The sequence below is a fragment of the Schistocerca gregaria genome, chromosome 2, assembly GCF_023897955.1.
Source record: "Schistocerca gregaria isolate iqSchGreg1 chromosome 2, iqSchGreg1.2, whole genome shotgun sequence".
Lineage (NCBI taxonomy): Eukaryota > Metazoa > Arthropoda > Insecta > Orthoptera > Acrididae > Schistocerca > Schistocerca gregaria.
In genome coordinates this window covers 781,708,601-781,726,822 of record NC_064921.1, presented here as the reverse complement: position 1 = coordinate 781,726,822, position 18,222 = coordinate 781,708,601, and the positions used below count along the sequence as shown (strand labels likewise).

General features: G+C 38.3%; 1 protein-coding gene across 18 annotated transcripts in view; it reads left to right on the top strand.

The window, feature by feature from the left end:
* Nucleotides 1-17,009, top strand: part of LOC126335033 (NAD kinase-like) — a 904,299-nt gene extending 887,290 nt beyond the window's left edge. For all 18 annotated transcript variants that reach the window (XM_049997888.1, XM_049997887.1, XM_049997883.1 and 15 more), the window contains one exon: nt 6,834-17,009. The gene's annotated coding sequence lies outside the window, so the exon portion shown is untranslated. The remainder of the gene's footprint in view (nt 1-6,833) is intronic.
* The last annotated feature ends 1,213 nt before the right edge of the window (nt 17,010-18,222 follow it).

Below are 18,222 nucleotides of genomic sequence, written 5' to 3'. Positions count from 1 at the left end.
CTTATTTCCCCAAAGATTAATTTTGGCTCATTTTTTATTTTTGGCAGACCATTTCAAAAGTTTCACTGTAATAGTTTTCTCCACTAACTTGTATTGTTTTTACTATATGATTACTATTTCAGTTTCTTTGGTAATCAGAGATAAATCTTTTAAAGTTTCATGAGTGTTTGGCAGTTGCAGCCTGTGGGTTGGTTCTGGAGAATTAGGAAGCTAATCAAAATACTTTGCGAGTATTTCACGATTTTCAGTGTTCCTTAGGCATAAAGGTGGCAATTTTCATTTTTGAACACATACTTGAGAATTTGTATTGCTTCAGTCTGTGTAATAAATTGACCACATAAGATAAATAAGATTTGAGTCTCCTTTTCCCAGTAATCACTAATCCATTTGCTGACCTGCTTTGTTTGTCCATTTTTGTCCACCTCCCTCTCCCCACCTTTTAATGTCAGTGTAAAGGTTTTTCAAAATTGTTCCTCTACTTACAAATATGCTTTCAACATTTGTGGTTCTTGAAGTATTACACTGTTCTAACTTTTTAATTCGTGCCATAGCAACTTCCTCCTAATATCTGTTGGGGTTAACTTATTTTCATACCCTCTGTACAGGTGCAAAAGAAACATCAGCGTACTTCTCCACATGGTCTCATGTAATTGATGCTCCCCTCTCACTCCTCACTCCCACACACACACTCCCTCACCCCTCACTCCTCACTCCTACACACACACTCCCTCACTCCTCACTCCCACGAACACACACACACTCCCTCACTCCTCACTCCCACACACACACACACACACACACACACACACACACACACACACACACACACACTCACTCCTCACTCCCACGCACACACACACACACACACACACACACACACACACACACACACACACACACACTCCCTCACTCCCACGCACACACACACACACTCCCTCACTCCCACGCACACACACACACACTCCCTCACTCCCACACACACACACACACACACTCCCTCACTCCCACACACACACACACACACACTCCCTCACTCCCACACACACACACACACACACACACACTCCCTCACTCCCACACACACACACACACACTCCCTCACTCCCACACACACACACACACACTCCCTCACTCCCACACACACACACACACACACTCCCTCACTCCCACACACACACACACACACTCCCTCACTCCCACACACACACACACACTCCCTCACTCCCACACACACACACACACTCCCTCACTCCCACACACACACACTCCCTCACTCCCTCACTCCCACACACACACACTCCCTCACTCCCTCACTCCCACACACACACTCCCTCACTCCCTCACTCCCACACACACACTCCCTCACTCCCTCACTCCCACACACACACTCCCTCACTCCCTCACTCCCACACACACACTCCCTCACTCCCACACACACACACACACACACACACTCCCTCACTCCCACACACACACACACACACTCCCTCACTCCCACACACACACACACACACTCCCTCACTCCCACACACACACACACACTCCCTCACTCCCTCACTCCCACACACTCCCTCACTCCCACACACTCCCTCACTCCCACACACTCCCTCACTCCCTCACTCCCACACACTCCCTCACTCCCTCACTCCCACACACTACCTCACTCCCTCACTCCCACACACTCCCTCACTCCCTCACTCCCACACACTCCCTCACTCCCTCACTCCCACACACTCCCTCACTCCCACACACTCCCTCACTCCCACACACTCCCTCACTCCCTCACTCCCACACACTCCCTCACTCCCACACACTCCCTCACTCCCTCACTCCCACACACTCCCTCACTCACACACACTCCCTCACTCCCTCACTCCCACACACTCCCTCACTCACACACACACACACACACACACACACACACACACACTCCCTCACTCACACAGACACACTCCCTCACTCCTTACTCACACACACACACACACACACACTCACTCACTCTCCCACTCCCACTCTCACTCTCCCATTCATTTCCATGCTCCACTGTTGGTAGTGGGTAGTTGAATGCTGTAGTTCCACAACCCAAGAGGTACAGCTCTCACCTTTGTAAACTGCCAAACTTCTTAACAATATTTTCACTAAAGAGAAATCTTCTCAACGTTATATTACAGTCAAAATTGCTTTAAAGTGAAATGTAATATGCTAAATTATTTATGAGGATGTACAATCACTAGTCACTTTAAATAATTATTTGTAGCATTACCAGTGTGAGCCACAAAACTCGTTATCAGAAGGTATCCATTCTTCGTTACACAACATGACTTTGTACCTGTCTCCGTGGCAGTCACTAATGCATGCTTGTGCAGTGGAGCTCAACCTTGGAGTAAGCCAGTATTTGGCCGATGAGGAGAAGTGGTGATGTAAAGTTCTGGATTGCCAGACTTTGTGCCAATGTCCTAATTTAAATACCAAAGGTCTCTGTAGTGTCTAATGAAGTGAGACATGTGACACAGTTGATGGTGATCAATTTGTCAAATGTTGACATTAAGCTGAGTGGCCCCCTTGGCACTACTCTTGAGGGAGGAGGCTATGTGATGTGCCAAGAAAACGTTTGTTTGTACCCATACTCTTTGATTCACTATATGCTCTCTGTTTTGTGGCATTTATTCCACATTCCACTATTGCCATTATTAGGAAAATATTTTTATTTTAACTTTATTTTCAGATGCATTTTAGCTGCCACAGCCATCTGTCAGTATATTTTCTGAGGGAGAGATTTGGCATCATCCTAGCATTTGCTTAAAAGAACCTTTAAAAACCACATTCTGGCAGACTGGTTTATAGACTAATGGTCGTCAATCCACTATGCAGGTTTGGTCTGGGCCTTACTCATCTGTCTCTCAAGCTAGTGCACTTACTTTTCAGGTCACTGGAATTCGCTAAATACATAATACATAAAATGCTCTCAGCACATTTTACAGTTATTACAGAACCTCCCCCCCTGAACCATGGACCTTGCCGTTGGTGGGGAGGCTTGCGTGCCTCAGCGATACAGATGGCCGTACCGTAGGTGCAACCACAACGGAGGGGTATCTGTTGAGAGGCCAGACAAACGTGTGGTTCCTGAAGAGGGGCAGCAGCCTTTTCAGTAGTTGCAGGGGCAACAGTCTGGATGATTGACTGATCTGGCCTTGCAACATTAACCAAAACGGCCTTGCTGTGCTGGTACTGCGAACGGCTGAAAGCAAGGGGAAACTACAGCCGTAATTTTTCCCGAGGACATGCAGCTTTACTGTATGATGAAATGATGATGGCATCCTCTTGGGTAAAATATTCCGGAGGTAAAATAGTCCCCCATTCGGATCTCCGGGCGGGGACTACTCAGGAGGATGTCGTTATCAGGAGAAAGAAAACTGGCATTCTACGGATTGGAGCGTGGAATGTCAGATCCCTTAATCGGGCAGGTAGGTTAGAAAATTTAAAAAGGGAAATGGATAGGTTAAAGTTAGATATAGTGGGAATTAGTGAAGTTCGGTGGCAGGAGGAACAAGACTTCTGGTCAGATGACTACAGGGTTATAAACACAAAATCAAATAGGGGTAATGCAGGAGTAGGTTTAATAATGAATAGGAAAATAGGAATGCGGGTAAGCTACTACAAACAGCATAGTGAACGCATTATTGTGGCCAAGATAGATACGAAGCCCACACCTACTACAGTAGTACAAGTTTATATGCCAACTAGCTCTGCAGATGATGAAGAAATTGAAGAAATGTACGATGAAATAAAAGAAATTATTCAGATAGTGAAGGGAGACGAAAATTTAATAGTAATGGGTGACTGGAATTCGAGTGTAGGAAAAGGGAGAGAAGGAAACATAGTAGGTGAATATGGATTGGGGCTAAGAAATGAAAGAGGAAGCCGCCTAGTAGAATTTTGCACAGAGCACAACTTAATCATAGCTAACACTTGGTTTAAGAATCATGAAAGAAGGTTGTATACGTGGAAGAACCCTGGAGATACTAAAAGGTATCAGATAGATTATGTAATGGTAAGACAGAGATTTAGGAACCAGGTTTTAAGTTGTAAGACATTTCCAGGGGCAGATGTGGACTCTGACCACAATCTATTGGTTATGACCTGTAGATTAAAACTGAAGAAACTGCAAAAATGTGGGAAATTAAGGAGATGGGACCTGGATAAACTGAAAGAACAAGAGGTTGTACAGAGTTTCAGGGAGAGCATAAGGGAACAATTGACAGGAATAGGGGAAAGAAATACAGTAGAAGAAGAATGGGTAGCTCTGAGGGATGTAGTAGTGAAGGCAGCAGAGGATAAAGTAGGTACAAAGACGAGGGCTGCTAGAAATCCTTGGGTAACAGAAGAAATATTGAAATTAATTGATGAAAGGAGAAAATATAAAAATGCAGTAAATGAAGCAGGCAAAAAGGAATACAAACGTCTCAAAAATGAGATCGACAGGAAGTGCAAAATGGCTAAACAGGGATGGCTAGAGGACAAATGTAAGGATGTAGAAGCTTATCTCACTAGGGGTAAGATAGATACTGCCTACAGGAAAATTAAAGAGATCTTTGGAGAGAGGAGAACCACGTGTATGAATATCAAGAGCTCAGATGGCAGCCCAGTTCTAAGCAAAGAAGGGAAGGCAGAAAGGTGGAAGGAGTATATAGAAGGTTTATACAAGGGCGATGTACTTGAGGACAATATTATGGAAATGGAAGAGGATGTAGATGAAGACGAAATGGGAGATACGATACTGCGTGAAGAGTTTGACAGAGCACTGAAAGACCTGAGTCGTAACAAGGCCCCCGGAGTAGACAACATTCCATTAGAACTACTGACGGCCTTGGGACAACCAGTCCTGACAAAACTCTACCAGCTGGTGAGCAAGATGTATGAGACAGGCGAAATACCCTCAGACTTCAAGAAGAATATAATAATTCCAATCCCAAAGAAAGCAGGTGCTGACAGATGTGATAATTACCGAACTATCAGTTTAATAAGCCATGGCTGCAAAATACTAACGCGAATTCTTTACAGACGAATGGAAAAACTGGTAGATGCAGACCTCGGGGAGGATCAGTTTGGATTCCGTCGAAATGTTGGAACACGTGAGGCAATACTGACCTTACGACTTATCTTAGAAGAAAGATTAAGAAAAGGCAAACCTACGTTTCTAGCATTTGTAGACTTAGAGAAAGCTTTTGACAATGTTGACTGGAATACTCTTTTTCAAATTCTAAAGGTGGCAGGGGTAAAATACAGGGAGCGAAAGGCTATTTATAATTTGTACAGAAACCAGATGGCAGTCATAAGAGTCGAGGGGCATGAAAGGGAAGCAGTGGTTGGGAAAGGAGTGAGACAGGGTTGTAGCCTCTCCCCGATGTTATTCAATCTGTATATTGAGCAAGCAGTAAAGGAAACAAAACAAAAATTTGGAGTAGGTATTAAAATTCATGGAGACGAAGTAAAAACTTTGAGGTTCGCCGATGACATTGTAATTCTGTCAGAGACGGCAAAGGACTTGGAAGAGCAGTTGAACGGAATGGACAGTGTCTTGAAAGGAGGATATAAGATGAACATTAACAAAAGCAAAACGAGGATAATGGAATGTAGTCAAATTAAATCGGGTGATGCTGAGGGAATTAGATTAGGAAATGAGACACTTAAAGTAGTAAAGGAGTTTTGCTATTTAGGAAGTAAAATAACTGATGATGGTCGAAGTAGAGAGGATATAAAATGTAGACTGGCAATGGCAAGGAAAGCGTTTCTGAAGAAGAGAAATTTGTTAACATCGAATATAGATTTATGTATTAGGAAGTCGTTTCTGAAAGTATTTGTTTGGAGTGTAGCCATGTATGGAAGTGAAACATGGACGATAACTAGTTTGGACAAGAAGAGAATAGAAGCTTTTGAAATGTGGTGCTACAGAAGAATACTGAAGATAAGGTGGATAGAGCACGTAACTAATGAGGAGGTATTGAATAGGATTGGGGAGAAGAGAAGTTTGTGGCACAACTTGACTAGAAGAAGGGATCGGTTGGTAGGACATGTTTTGAGGCATCAAGGGATCACAAATTTAGCATTGGAGGGCAGCGTGGAGGGTAAAAATCGTAGAGGGAGACCGAGAGATGAGTACACTAAGCAGATTCAGAAGGATGTAGGTTGCAGTAGGTACTGGGAGATGAAGCAGCTTGCACAGGATAGAGTAGCATGGAGAGCTGCATCAAACCAGTCTCAGGACTGAAGACAACAACAACAACAACAACAACACAGAACATGGAAGAACTTACGTGTACATGTTGTGTGATAAAATTTCTGCAAGTACACGTGTGACATTTAATTGTGCTTGGAGAAATTATTTTGTTATCACAACAGTTTCATTTCAACATCAATGCCCTCAGATTGAAATCATATTGTTAATGAAGAGCTCACACCATCGGGTGAGTTTGGTCAGACAAAACTAGCAGTAGTGTGAATACATACCATTGAAAGTGATTTGTTTGTTCATTTTATTTTCAATCATATATCTTCCAGCTATAGTGTTTGTGCTAATATTCATTATGTAGAAAATTGGAGCGTTTAGGTTTATTTTCATTATCCATTAATATTCTGTTGCCAGACTTTGTATGAAAGTGTTTTGTGCCAATTCATAATTATGGTAATGACACTGCTGCAGTCTTTCACTATTTTTAGCTCTTCTGCTCGTTATATGCTTTTTTAATGTAAGACAGTTTATTGGTGTTCTTATTTTTTCCACCATATCATGTAAATGTTTTGAAATTTATAGAGGAAATGGTTTGTCTTTACAGGAGTTGCAAGAAGACTTTCTAAATCTAATTTCTTGCTCAGAAATATTTCCTGGTGGACTTTGTGAAGTACATAGCATGGAGCAGCTTGCAGTCACAGCTGTGAACTGAGGCAGTTGTGAGGCAAGAGTGTGTGTGTGTTATGTGCTAATGGGATGGTGGCTTTGCCATTCCTAGCACAGCCAACCTAAGACTTCTAATAGTTACTGGTTTCCATCACTGCAGCTGCTTATTTAAACAAAATGAAATCGAGAGAAATCTGACTTTTTATTTTTATACATCCATTCTCTATTTTGTTTATGAAATGACCAATTCCGTATTTTGTAGAGTAGCTGAATAGAGGAACTTCTGTTTAATATTTTGATATGAGAATAGCTTGCCAGAGTTTTTCTACATAATTTTGATTCTTCTGTTTTAAATACTTTGGATGGTTGTGATTCATAAATGTATTTTAGCAAGTATGTACTTGTATGTTGAATGTCTAAAAACTACTACATACACAGTCGAATGCATGATTTAGAACAAAATCAAAAAGTCATCAACCTGTACTGAAGTGCCTTTTATGTTTCTTTTCTTTCATCTTGTACTTCTGTGGTTTTTCATTTAAGTAACAGAATTGTTAATTGCTGATGAATGAACTTTTTCAGTCTTAAAGATTGCTAAATTTTATGCTATTCTCTGCTTAAGACATATTTTCACTTGAGACTTTGAGCTCTTGAGCAACGTGTTATTTATAACTTCATATTTTAGCAGTATTTAATTTTGAATGAGAATGATAAAAGTTTGATGGTGTGGTGAATGTGTGATTTAATGTACAAACAAGCTTAATGGAACAATTTTGTATGCATATTCCTTGCTTGGTTTCACAGTTTGAATAAGCAAAAGAACTTAGGAAATATAGATGCATGTTTCCCATTGATCCTTTATTCCCCTCCCTCTTTCTGATTCTCTCCTCGTCCATATTACACTGGCAGTATGCAGCACATGTTGCCAGGAAGCCCAGAAACCACAATTTTAAAATGGCTCTATATGTAAAACTGATTTTTTTTTTTTTTTTTTTTTTTTTTTTTTTTTTTAAAAGAAAACTTATTCATTGTTTACTTGAATTTTTTCGGTGTCTGGACTTACATGTTTTCAAAATGTTTAACTTGTTAAAAGTAATGAATGCTTTCACAAAACAATCAATGTGTGCGGTGTTTGAATGCATTGTTTTATTGTGAAGGATATGGATATGTCGTTAATTGTAATTAGGAAGTAAATTTGAAATAAGAGTGAATATTTCTACTGTTGTCGAATGGTGTTGGTGAACAAAGGTGTGTGGTGAGTAGATTGTACTGAACATTTTAATTTGCTCACATTTCAGAAACAATTGTTCAAGCTCAGAAATGAGACAGTGGGCAGCTGTATACTAACTACACACACTATGAATTTGCTGTACACTACCAAAACAGCCCAGAACTTGTGGGGTATATCTGAGAAATGAACTTAAAATGTTGTTTTCTGATACAGATAATTATGTATCGACCTTGTGACTCCAAGACAGATATTTTAAAATGACTTACTTATGCTGGAAACAGTGTAAACAGTTCTGCTGTAAATATTAATAGAACACAAGAGATTACTATGTGTGATTGTTATTACCAATTTCATATGTCTAGGAAAGTGTATGCAACTCAGCCTTGCAGAGGAGACGAGATTGCTATATTTTCTAATTTTGTTGTTTTCTTTAGTAAATATTTCACACAGCTAGTTGAACAAATTCACCATTTTTGATGCCTTCACAAATTTTTATTTGAGCGTAAATGAGCAGTCGTACAGTAACTTGTTTGCTATGAACAGCTTTGGAACGAGATTGTAGCTCAGTTTTGGAGAGGAATTTTTATCAACATACATAGCTGTAATCTTGTTTGTTCTTCATTGTTATTACATGTATTTATTTAATTTTATTTATGTATGTTACTTGCATAACGTGTTCTTGTGAGAGAGTATCAAAAGCTCTTTGTTAACATGGGGTATGTGAGCACTCTCAAGATAATGAGTTTCTCTTCACAAGCTATCAGGATTTGCTTGAAATTAGCATGTTACGTGCAGAAGCACCACACTTCCTTTTAAATTCTGCTATCGTAACTAATGAACACACTTAACACAGTTAGAATAGACTGACTTCCATCTAATTTATTGTTCTCTTCTGTGAAGCTGTATTTCCCATATAATGATTAATGGAGCCTTATGAAGCTAATGAAATATTTGGTCTGGGCAGTCAAGTAATTAGTGTGATAAGCATGTGATCATTGGTTCAGAAATTCCTTAAAAGTTGTATGAATACATACAGTTTGTCTTCTTGCTTAGAAGCTGAAAGTAGGACACACTGTGTTATGTTGATGATGAAGAGGAACACTTGTACCTTTTTGTCTGTGGCTCTGCCGCTGCATGGAATCCATAATGCACCGTATTTCCAGAAAGTAACAACAGATTGTGATAATTAGTGGAGATTTTCTGTGAAGATATAAAGAGTAGTTGTTGATCAGTAGACTGCTTGTCTCGTGGTAATAATTTACTTGTCTCGTGGTAATAATTTAAATGCAAGAAGATAGTCTTAACCCTTAAAACATAAATACACAACAGTGCAATTTCAGAATATAAATACAAACTTATTAGCAAATAATGGCTCTCTGTAACAGCAATTCTAACATTTCATGTTAGTGAAGATTTGTCAGATTGGTTAAACATACAATGTATAACATGGCTTTAATGAAGGCAAACCCAGTTTTTTTGCTGTTACATTTATTCCTTAAGAATAAATAGCATATGTTACAGTTGAGGTGTTGTCTGGCTGATGGGTAGAAAAGAGATTGTTGAGATATCAGACAGTGTCCTTCAGAATTCACTAATAACATATTCCGGCAAAGACTTTCTATTGCCATATTTTTGTGGTATATGTCAATATTGCTGTGTTTTGTGGTGTACATTACTTAGTGTAAGGAGGAAGGGGGTTGGTGGAGGTTGCTGTAAGGAGAGATGATGTGTTAGTTATTGAAGGAGGGAGAGTGAGTGGTGAAGAGTTAAAATATTTTTGTACATTTAAATCCTTTCCTCTTCCGCAAATATTTGGTGAGATAATGTTGCTATAAGTCTTGGGTAGTAAGTGGTTCGACAGGAGTATTATGTTGACACAGACCTCTGTGAACAAAGGTCTTTGGAGTTGAAATAACCCTTCATAAGACACAAAACGTCTTTCATTTATTAAAATTTTGTAAAGCAAGCCTGGTTGAAACTTATCATGCATATTTGCTGCCACATGTGCCAGCTAAATACCACTTCTGATACATTACAGTGGTTCGTCTCTGGCTGTCAATCTGCACTGAGCAATAACTTTGTGGACATCCACCTGCTTGTTTCACAAGATACCTCTTATTTATGAATGGCACCATCAATCATGTGAAGTGTGAAATTCAAAGGTGCTATATTTTCATAGTTGTTGAGGCTTGTGAAGTATACAAGAGGAAACGAGAATACTATTAGCAGAACCAATGGACTTGTAGTATCTGAATGTTAAATTAGAGATGATACGACAAAAAAAATTCTCAGATTTTACAGTGAGTGTGTGTGTTACATGGATCAAAACTTCTCCAGTTGTTAAAAAGTAAGACTAGTTATTGTACAAATGAAGCATGTTCCACCTCATTTCGGTTTACTAGCTGAAACTACTACTCAGACAGCTATGGAAGCAGTTGACTAAACCAAACAATGGAAAATCCAAGATGGAATGTAACAATATTACGAAAAGGATACTTGTTACACATAGCAGAAATGCTGAGTCACATACATACACACACAACACACTGTTGGAAAGTGAGCCTTTTGGTCAAAAAGGCCTTCATCAGGGACTACACACACGTGCGCTACCACCCCCCCCCCCCCCCCCCCCCCACACACACACACACAGTGAGTCATGCCAACACAATTCTTACTGTGTGTGTGTGTGTGTGTGTGTGTGTGTGTGTGTGTGTGTGTGTGTGTGTGTGTGTGTGTGTCACTTTCGGACAGTTTCTGTTGTGCCTGTCTGCAACTCAGAGCATCCTTGCCTTAGAATTGCTGACTAATTTCTTACCATTTTAAAATACTTAAATATACTATTCTAGAATGTTTCTATACGAGCCATTACCTTAAAGGATGAAGTTCAGTACAGAGAGAACAGATCTAAAATTTCTGAATCTAATTAGGCAACACAGAGAATTTGTCAACTGAATTTTTATGAAAGTCTTGATGTATCTGGATGTTCGAAAGACCTAATCCATTTGAACCACTATTCTCCACCTGTAATACAAAAAATTGTGTTGAATCTACCAGCTAAGTAGTCAGACTAAGCAGTGTAATTTCTGCCACCCTGCTTTCTTCTTCTTCTTCTTCTTCTTCTTCTTCTTCCCCCCCCCCCCCCACCCCCCTCCTCCTCCTCCTCCTCCTCCTCATTTCCAAGAGGGAAATAACCAGTGTTACAGGTAGGCAGTAACAGAGCAAAATTTCAGGTTAACAGTGGTAAGTGACAGTCAGTGCCAAAATGTCAGTAGTAAAGATTTGTATTGTAGAGAGTATAATTTTGCTTTAAAAAAAATCTACAGAAAATCGTTGGGGCCAAGATTGTTGTAAGAAAATGAAGAGACAGGTCACAAACATCCAATCTGTAATTGGTGTAATGAGTTCAGTGCTTACAACTGATTGACACCATTGAGTATTCAGAAAAGGAGGGTGTGTTAACAAAGTGATTTCTTTTAGTGAGTTACTGATTCTGAGCAGGTTTCATGATTAATAGTGGTTAAGTATATGACACAAAAAAAGATACTACTGCTGTCTGCTGTGATGGGGGAAACTGCCTTTACATCTCCCACACTGGATCCACTGTGTGGTATGTATTTTGTTACAAAGCAGCTATTCTCTTCTAGTGTAGATAAACTAAGTATGCAGTTTGCAGGCAACTACCAAGTCCTGTACTAATGTTGACTAAAAAGAAAAGTCCATAGCTAACTATTTAAATAACTGCATGCATATTACTGTAGAATATTTAGTGTACTACATCAAGGAAGTTAATTGCCATTAAAAGACTGGTCAGTGAAATAATAATGGGCTTAAAATTTAGTGTCCGACTATAATTGAGTGTTGGACTATAATTCAAGTTGTGATTCTTCGAGGCGATTCTCTAACTGAATCAGTCTTCCTAGACACGATTGCCATTTCGATGACACATTTGGTAAGATGAAAGTGTGGGTTTAATGCCCAGTTCGACACACAGTTTTAGTGTCTGGGAGTTCTGTAATGGTATACGCTGTTGAAAAGGTAAATATTTCTTCTGAATAGTGTTTTTCCCAGAGCAAACTTTTAGTGACATGACCAAGTGACATACTCACGCAACACACTGCCATGTGTGGTAGCTGAGAATACATAAGTAATGTGATCAGTTTAGAATGGAATCTTGGTCACTTGTCATGTCATCTACAATCATTTGATTGAAACATTGGCAACTCATCAATAAATACAGTTGTAGGCTTACATAAAAACCACACATGTATTATGCATACAAGTTACAACATAAAATAGATAAATAGGTGCTTCATTTTTTACTCTTTCATAAATTTTCCACACAGTTATAACATTGTCTCTTTTAAGTTTTTGTTAGTACTTGCTTCTGAAATTCAGAAATATGAGCATAGTGTGGCAGTTTTTACTAGTAACTATGACATGTACTGTATATGAATCTTGCACTTCGGCATCCCAAGCGACAGCTACTGATTGTGATAATCTTGTGTAGAAACCTCGCTAGTTCTTACCCTCCACTTACCTGTTCCCTTCCCGGCTCCAATTCCAGTGCAACACTGCCTTCTATTCTACAATGTACCCTCTACTCATGTCCCCCTTCTTTACTTCTTTTCTTCACAACTACTGCCCTCCCCTCCAATCATCTTGACTGTATCTAGCAGCCCTTTCCCTGTCTCCCACACATTCATAAATGCTTTCATAAGCAGCACTAAGCATCCCCCTACCCCAGTCTCCCATACCACACTCTTACCCCCAGCACAGGATTGATGCTCCCATCATGATCAGATACAGTGGTCATGTGTGTGTGAATTGTGCTTGTGTGTCAGTTTTTTCTACTTTAGAAGTAGTTCTTTTGGGAAAACCCCCAAAAGTTATGCTAAATCTTTTGACTGACGTAAAACAGGCATCATATACAATTTTCTTAACAGCTCAGTCAGTTACTTTATTTAGAACCATCTCTGCATAAACGAAACTGTTTAGTCGCTTCACTAAGCAGTCCATGACAATTTTTTTTTTCTTCCTCACTCAAGTGCCTGAATAGTTTGTTGTGTTGTGTGTTAGCTCTTTGCTGTTCTTACATCAGAGTACCGCTCTTCAGTCATCTGCATATGGAATTTGTTTCTGAAATTATCTTACATGACATATCATTAATGTAACACAGGAACAGTAATGGGCCCTAGTACAGACACCTGGAGTAGGTCTGCTTGTATTTCATTCCACCTAAATCAGGCTCTCACCTTTTTGTTATATAACTACCCTCTGTTTCCTGCTTTTGAGATAGGTTGATAACCAACTTAAAGATTCTCCATGGAAACCATAAGTAGCCATTTTCTAAATAGGCAGCTTATGGTTTACCAAAGCAAATGCTTTAGTGAGGTCACAAAAGATACTAGATACACACAGCTTGTTATTAAGGCATTTGCTTATTTAATGATGATTTCATTAATAATGTGCACATTACTTCAGCTCTTCCTAAATCCATATTGATTCTTCAGAACAGTTTTTGTTATATTTTTCTAATTGATTACACACTGTTCACGCAAACATTTTAGAAAACATTGCTAATAGAATGTCATCCCAGCCCACAGATTGAAGTGTGGTTTTTTTTTTTTTTTTTTTTTTTTTTTTTAATATATAAATCGGATAATGCTATCCTCTTCAGAGGAGGATACACAAAGTTTATTTGAAGTTATAAAGTACCTGTTGAATTCTTCAGACCCGTCTTTAGTTTGTGACAGTTTCTAATTTTGGGTCAAAAAGGATTAGTTTTCTCAGCCCCTTCTTCAGAATTTAGCATACAGTTTTTGATTTATTTGTGGCTTTTGTAAGGAATTTACTGTTTGCCATTTGTTTTGCCTGTCTTAACTACTGTCTGTGTCTGTTGTTTGCGTACATGAAAAACTCTGCATCATGATTGTTCTTCAATTTTCTATGGGGGTTTCCTCTTTGTAATAGTAGATATGCTGAGGCCCTCAGTTATCCAGGAGTTTGCTTTATATATTTGTGGCGTACTGTTACAAAGGAGAAACATTAAATGAAAGTATTTGTGAATTATGACACAAAAGCATTTTAGTTATTGTTCACCGAATATCGGTTGCTGAATTACCAAGTTTTGTTCAGTTTGGAAACAAATATATTACCATTTCATTGGCTAAAGTTAGTGACTCTTTTTCACTGTTTATGTTGTACCTAATTTTGGCAATCACTTAAAAAGAGCTGAACAGTCGGCTATCCCTATATCTAAAAAGAACTTTTCTCTAGCACCGTAAATGTTACTGCTCACTATATCACCTACTCATGTTACAGTAGATTCTGTTACTTCAATGTATTCACTAAAATTTAGTCTTAGGCCATTTTTAGATAAAAAGTCCTTCAGAGAATGGCAAATTTGTCATCAGTTTTTGTATCTATTTTTAAGTTGTCACAAATTCACCTTTTCATAAAAACTTTCTTACTGCAACCTGACAGCAAAGTTTCAGATTTGTCTCGAAATGCACATGTGGCTGGCTAGCCAGGGATAAGGTATATGCTAATAATTTATACACCATATTCCATAAGTTTAATGCAGTAGCTTTCCAATAGCAGTTCCTTACTAAAAAAAAATTAAAGGTTTGTGTGATGTTAAAGCTTAGTGACAGCTCTACAAGAGTACGTGGTCTCCCACTGTTAAATTTTAACTGGAGAGTTAATTTATGAAGCTGATATTTTCACTTTTAAAGTAGTGTTCATTTAAGCATATAACTTTTACAGAATTTGTGTTCTCCAGAAATACTTCCAGTTAATAAGGACTTGGTTATCATTGTAATGATAAGCTGCCTATGTTAAGGTACAATATGAATTAATTTTTGTGAACTGAAACAAGCATGGAGTCATTAAATTTGGCAATATATGTGATACCTCCATGTGTCTGTGTTTTTACATAGGATTGCCATCATATTTTGTTACTTTTGGACCACATTCCATAGATCTACTGTTAGGTCCTACGTGAACAAGTGACCAGCACAGTAACAAATTTATTTCTACTTTTGTTAATGAGTGATATCTCCTCAAGAGCAGTGCTTATGTTGGAAGCTAGTTTAGCATCCTTTTGTCACATTTGTTGATATGCATTCCATGCCATGTGAAAGAGTTTTTCATAACTGCTAATATCTAACAATGTAAAATTTGAGTTTTGCACAGAGGCTTTTCAGTTTCAAATTAGTCTAATTTCTTTGTGTTTACTTGCAACTAGTATGGTAGAGCATACCTAGGGATGTCCTGTACAGTTACATTGATGAAATGTGGGAACCACAACACTGTCATCAACTTTTTAGTCATTGTTAAGTTCCTGTGAGGACAACAATCATTTCTTTGAGATCTGAGCATTCTGTGTTAACACTCGGTTATTTTGTCGAAATGTTCACACTTAAGATTCATTTTCACTGGTGCAGTTTTCGTTTGAGTTTCACTGCAGGGGTCGTCATGTGTGGTTTTTGCAGTGCTTTTAGGGCTGCTCTGATAATCCTTGATATGGTACCCAGTTTCCCAATGAACTCCTCTTGCCCAACAGAAGTTGTGCTCATGATGTAAAATCACATTGGAAGAACGAAGCCATATGGATATTAATGTTGTCGAAAGTCTGGAACATGCCTCTATTTCTTCCTCAAAATCACTCATTGTGTGTGAGAAGGTCAAAGCATACAAGAAAAGTTAAGTGTCACTCACTTCCTCTCAGCAATACACTGTGAAGACAAATGATAAATAAAAAAATAAAATAAAAACACTGAGAATGTTCATCGCTCTAATCACAGGTGCAAATGCAAACAATGTCTGCAGAGACATCAAGTTTGTAGTCCCAGCAGAAAATGGCATGCTGGACTACTGAAGTGACTGACCCTATATGGAGATTTGTAAGGAATTACCTGTGGCTAGGCTTTTTATTATAAAGTTTCTTGTTGGATGGAACACTAGTATTTGTTTTTAATGCTTAATACAGAAACATTGATCTTCACTCCATGTAAAGTATGCAGAAGTCCTTAAGCCTTTTGTTTGCTGTACAAGCTAAGCTGCTTGTTCAGTAAAGATGTCTTCATTTTTATGTGACAATCTTAAAATAATAATTGTTCTACTGACTATATTTTATAGAAATATTACTGTAAAATGTTATGAAAGTATCCAGTTTAAGAATGGTCTACTCACCAGCCATTCCTTTACATGTTGATACAGAGGTTAATAGTTGTTTAACTGTGCCCACTATGATATTACACATTCAGTAACTTGAAAAAATTCCATGCAATAACTGTATTCTTGAAAATATGCAACTAAATACTTAAATTCCTACAGAGTACTTAGTTATGTTCTGTAGTGCAATAATGCATCCATTGCGTATAAATGATTTATAACACATTGGCTCTTTAACAAAAAAAAATTTGCCATTTAAGTTTATAGGAAAAAATGCAGACAGTCAGTCAGTCAGACTTGTGCTTTATGTGGTACTGCTCAACTTTCAACATATATTTGCATCAGACTGTAATGAGGTGTCAACTAATAAATCAGTTATTTATGAATGAATGTTAATAAGTAAATCAGTAGCATTAGGTTTGGGACCAATAAATATCCTCAAATGATCAAGAAACCTATTGTAGAAACATGTATGTTGAACTTATTGGCAGTTGTCAGTGAATCAAAAGGAAAGTAAGTATTCTGAGATGATGTAGAAAAGTTCCTTTGAGTGTTTGAATTTAATAGGTGCCTTTGTTCACAAAGTTTGTACTGATTTGCTACTTTGGATAGCTTTTATACTCACACTGTTGAATGTATGTTTAGAATAATGATAGTATTTATTGATATTGTTTTCAAGAGACAAATAAAAAAGTTTTTCTAGTTGTACCAGTGTCTTGACTTAAATCTTACCTCCCATGTATCCTGCAATTGCTTGTTCAATTTTTGTTTCTTTCATTTAATTTCAGTGGTATCCTTCTCTATGTCCAGCTCTAAAACATCCAAATCCATAGTTCTTGCCGAATCTTTGCTGGACAGTGCCAATCCAAAATTTGAGTTAGTTGTGTTATATCTCTACAGAAACAGGTTAACTGCTAACATCAGTCTCACACTTACGCAGTGTACTCTTTTGAGGCTACACTGTGAGGGCAGGCCAGTTAACATTAGCAAAAAATACTCCATTCACATATTTCTTATATGTAAAAAGCTTGAAACAAAAATATCTAGGGTGCCTGCAGATAGATCTTATTTTATTGTGAACTCAGCATGCCATGAGGGCACAGACTGCTGCAGGTTAGTTCTCACACAACGAGAATAGGATCCGAATCCAGTTGTAAACAATAACTAAACTATAAATGAAAAGAAACTATTGTGTATGCGAGTTGATGTGAGGCTCCAGGTATGTAACAGTGTGTGAATGACTAGGTGGACAGAGCAAACAGGTTTCGCAGAATGTGACTACCTTCTTCACTTATTTGAAAACCTTAAGTCTTCCACGAGCTATAGAAATCTACAAGTAAAATTCCTGACTTCTTTCTTCTGCTTCTGTTTTTTTATTTTTTAACTGTTGAGAAATAGTCTTGTTTCCTGTTATTGGACCATGAGGGAGTGATAATCTCTGTTGGCTTTTAGAGAACATTGAACAAAATATTGTATCCTATACACTAGCATCAGCGAAGAAATAAAAGTTAATGCACAGTACTCCAAGAAATCTACAGAAAGTGGAACTGTGAGAGGGCACAACTGCAACCAAGGCTAAACTGATTTGTCACAAAGTTGAGGTAATATTTACAGGCCATGTTCATCCACAGTACATATTGTATTACAAACATGCAATGCAGAGACACACTGTAATAAACAAAGTGGAGCTTAGGTACATGGCATCAGGTGTGTAGCTCTACTGTGTCTGTCAGTGGCCTTGTGACAATGTGTTAAATGGAACTTTATCCTCTGTCTCCCAATAAGCATATTTTTCATCACTAATAAAAAGTTTTTCATTTATATGGTTTCACAGTTCTGTACTAAAATCCCTTAGATCAGCTGGAAGCATTACTTATGTCTTATTGTGAAAATCTTGAATCTTTAGAACTCTTGTGACAAA